Genomic DNA, 4,787 nt, shown 5'->3' with positions numbered 1-4,787 from the left:
GCCAAGTCAAGTTCAAGCATAACACAGTCTTGTGTTTCTCCAGCTTGATAATTTTGCAAATCTGATTCTTACACATTCCCAAAACACAGCATATGTATTAATGAGACCTCAAGTCTGTGGATATTGGTGAAAATCAGGAAACCTCATTATCCTTGTGTCATCCACACATTTGAAGCCTATGTTGTTGGTAGCTCTGTCAGCAACCTCCCCCTCAAAATGTGACATATAAATGACATATCATGGGGAAAGATAATTGGCTTATTTATCATCTCTTGTGCATTTCCCCCAGAAGGTAAGTCCCATTGTTTTTAATGGGGTTTATAGCCAGGAAAAAGTTAGTGTATGTCTGCCAGGGAGGTTCTTGTTCAGCATTTCAGTACTATAAAAGAGAGTGCAGACCAGCCTGCACAACTTCTGACCCACCAAGCCAAACATAGCCATATCTGGCAACCTTTCAGAGGCTTGATAAACCTCCAGGCTTTGGAGCCTGCTTGAGACTGCTGAAATGAGGGGGTTGTTATACACCAGGAAAACTATCGCCCCGCTCGTGCTCTCCGCTCCTCTGATGCCATGCTTCTCGCCTTCCCTAGGACCTCCACTTCCCTTACTCGGCTTCGTCCTTTTTCTTCTGCTGCCCCTTACGCCTGGAACGCTCTTCCAGAACACTTGAGAACTACAAACTCAATCACTGCTTTTAAAACTCAGCTAAAAACTTTTCTTTTCCCTATAGCCTTCAAATATTGAGTTTGTTCTGACTCTATACTGTTAGCTTCTCCCTACCCGGTGCCTGTTTACACTTCCCTGTGCCTGTTTGCATTCTCCTTCCCTCTTTATTGTTTACTACAACTTATTAGATTGTAAGCCTATGCGGCAGGGTCTTGCTATTTACTGTGTTATCTGTACAGCACCATGTACATTGATGGTGCTATATAAATAAATTAATAATAATAATAATAATAATAATAATAATAACTTTGGTACATAAGTGATGATTAGCATTTGGCCTGATGGACCCATGAAGATAAATGTACCCTAAAGAAACAGGAACAGTGTGATAGAAGAGAACTTCCATGGTGGCACTAGTTCTTCCCAGGGATGGTTGAACCTTCTGTGCTAACTCTGGACTCATCCATAAGTGCCAGGTTGCCAGATTCCTAAATCCTCAAATTCTAATGAGACTTTGGAAGAAGCCTTAGAGACGTGGGGTTAATGCTTGGCAGATCAAAAGATGGAGCTTCATGGGTGGAACCTGGTGGGGGCAGAAGATAGCATCTGGCAGGTCAGGTGTTAGAACCTAGTTCAGGGTAGAACTTGATGAACATGGGAGTAGAGCTAATAGCAAAAGTTCTTACCAACCCAAGAAAAAAGAGAGATAAAGAAGTCCAGACACCTTTTGTAATGGCATCTTATCTTGAAATTTCATTCCTCCTCCTGGGAAGAAAACCTTGGAAGGAGACTACAACTGTCAAACTTCAGGTCTAGCCTTGAGACCTAGAATTCTTAACTAGGGCCCAGATGGGCTGCAGGCATGTATGGCCTGACAGCAAGTGCAGTGTGAACCACTGGGTTTAACCAGCCACTGAAAAACTGCCCTGAGTATCATAGTCATCCTCTTTAAACAGGGGAATGGGGTGGGAAGGTGAAAGTTGGAATTCAGAGTTCTATGGCAAGCTGGGCATAATGTGGAAAATGAGAGGTGCCAGGTCTTGGACACTCTGAACAGAAGTCCTGCTTAGGGACTGACTATGACAATGAAAGACTTTCTGCACGTGCTAAAAGACATTGAGGCAGGCTGCCTGTGGGGACAGAGAAAATGAGCTCCAGGAAAATGTGAGAGACCCGGACATGTTTTTGAAAACAGTCCTGGAGCCTGAAATGAAGCAAGTTATTGCTGTATGGCAAGAGACATACATGAGGAAGAAGATGCACTGCATTCTATAGAAGAAGTGTCTGCAAAGGTGCTAGCATGGTTTGGAAGACAATCAAATGTATTTGCATTGCAGGACATTGCGATGCAAATACATTAGCAATGAGTTTGTGTGATTTGGGGCTAAGCCTTGGCATTGAAAAGAGCTTTGGAGCACATCCCTGGTTCAAATTAAACCTTACACGTAGGCTGATTTGGAAAGATGCTTTGGCCAAGGAAAGTGAGGCCCTGCCCATAGCTTCACAGCATTCCTCTATCTCATATGTAACGCAGTAACTTTTGGGAAATTGCAAGTGATCATTTCCAGAGTCTCCGGGAATCTTCCTGGCATTGGCCCTCAGAGTTGTATAAATTTGCATGACAATCAGAAAAACCAGAACCACCTGCTCTTGTTTACGGACTGTCTCTTTGCATAATTCAGGATTTGGCAAAGTGGGGTGCCTGACCCCCTGGGGGGACAAGGGAGCCCTGTAAGTGCAAGGGCTGGGGGTGATAGTAGTAAAATTGCAGCTGTTTAACTTTACTGCAACACCACAAATCTGACTAGGTGCCATATTCCACTGGGACAGAACTCTGGTGACGTTAATAGCTGTTTTTCTGGTGCTGCTGCTGCTGTTGCTGCTGCAATGAGAGCCCAAACCAACAGATGTGCCCTTCCAGGCATCTGTTAAAGCTGGACTGGGGAACCTGTGGTCCTCTAGATATTTTGGCCTACAGCTCTCATCCGCCCTAACCAGCATAGCCAATGATGAGGAATCATAGAATCGCAGAGTTGGAAGGGGCCCACAAGGCCATCGAGTCCAACCCCCTGCTCAATGCAGGAATCCACCCTAAAGCATCCCTGGCAGATGGTTGTCCAGGAATGATGGGACTTGTAGACCAAAACACCTGGAAGACCACAAGTTGCCCACCCCCACGTTAAAGGCACAGTACAAGTCTTCCTATTGAGAAATTTCTAGGTCAGACCAGTAGTCCGTGTAATTCAGCATCTTATTCCAAACAGTGGCTAGCCAGATGCCATTGCAGGCCACAAAGCCTACAAGAGGGACTCCAATGCAACAGCCTTCCCCCACTGCTTGTCCTCCAACATCTAGTATTCAAAGATAAGCTGCCTCTAAAGTTGGAGGTTCCATTTAGCTAACATAGCTAGTGTTGATAGACGTCTATCCTCCATAAACATGTCTAATCCTCATTATTATTATTATTATTATTATTATTATTATTATTATTATTTATTTATATAGCACCATCAATGTACATGGTGCTGTACAGAGTAAAACAGTAAATAGCTATCTAGGTATGTAGCAATCACCACAGAGGGTGGCAAATTTCACAAGTTAATGATACGTTGCGTGAAGAACTTTTCCTTTGTTTGTCCTGAACAAACTACCCATCAATTTCACTGGGTGACCTCGTGTCCTCTCTTGTTAGGAAAGAGGTTGAAATGTCTACCCGACATCCTGCTTTTAGCTGCAGCTGTCCCAGTTCCCAAGGGTTACCCATTAGAAATGGTTTTCCATCCTCAGTGACCAAAGTCCCTAATGTGAAAGGACCTCAAGACACTTTGCAGCCTCGTAAAGAATGGGCAGGGGGCAGGAAAAGAATGGAAATCAAGCCATTTATCTCACTTTCCATAGTACCCTTGATCATGGTGTCATCTTTCCTGTCTATTCCTACACTTCTCCCAATGGGAACGAACCAGGGCATTTTGTGACTGGGCAGAGAATTGAACCTAGTTTGATCTAATTTTGAGACTATTAGTCCCTGGACAGCGGCAACCCTGCCTGAGATTAGTAGTTTCTCTTCCAAGGGCTAACAGTGCCATCTGGCTGAATGACAAATTTCAGTCCCAGTTACGGGCTGTGGCTGCTGCTGAGATCTGCAATACAAAGTTTTTCAGATATTTCTAGAGAGGTCCTTGAAGCATTCCGGGAGGTGGCATGTGAGCCAAAAACAAAACCAACCACAAAAAACCACTGTTAAGTCTGTAATTCAAATGTGTCAATTTAAATGTAAATAAAACCATGAGTAGTATATTGAGCTTTTACCATTTTTACTTTCGCTATTCAAATCTGTGTACTTAATTAGGACACTTCGCATGGGCAAATACTGGCAAACTGACTGTTTTCTTGATTGGCACAGGATGGGCACTTCCCACGTGCTCAGGAGCACTCTGTTCTTCCTTGCCTGAGTAAGAGTGGGCTTGAAATTTATTCATTATTTTAGTTATTGCATTTTTATACCGCCCAATAGCCGAAGCTCTCTGGGCGGTTCACAAAAGTTATGCTGATTTCTGCTGCTGAGAGAGAGGATGAGACTGAGAGGTGCAACGTCTGAGATGGGAGGTTCATTTATTTATTTATTTATTTATTTAGAGTATTTCTATCCCGCCCCTCTGCCAAAAGGCTCTGGGAGCAGCTTACAATTTATCAATAAAGAAGTCAGTCCCTACCCTCAGGCTTACATTCTAAAAAAGACAAGACACACAAGGAAAAGTGGATGGGGAGGGAAGAGGGAGAAAATAGAAGAAATTAAGGAGACTGCTTAGGCTGGTGGGAAGGCCCTGCTCCGTCCTCTCATCTCCCAATGGAGGGGCAAACCAACAGCTCCTTCTTCTTCCCCACGGGGTGTGCAGCTATCCAAAGAAAGGGATGGAGTCTTGAAGCGCTAGAGAAAGGGCTGTGTGTATGTGGTGCGTGTGTGCGTGAGCTTTTCCACCGCGCTGGCGGGGAAAGCAAACAGCAGCAGGCGAAGCGCAGCTGATCTGCCGCTGCAGAGTCGCGCCTGGCTGGCATCCCATCGGCCTCCCTCGGCGGTGCATTATGCAACACCCCCCCCCCTCCTTTTCAACTTTGATCGC

This window comes from Elgaria multicarinata, chromosome 3 (assembly GCF_023053635.1).
Source record: "Elgaria multicarinata webbii isolate HBS135686 ecotype San Diego chromosome 3, rElgMul1.1.pri, whole genome shotgun sequence".
Classification (NCBI taxonomy): domain Eukaryota; kingdom Metazoa; phylum Chordata; class Lepidosauria; order Squamata; family Anguidae; genus Elgaria; species Elgaria multicarinata.
This window is presented reverse-complemented; position numbering follows the sequence as displayed.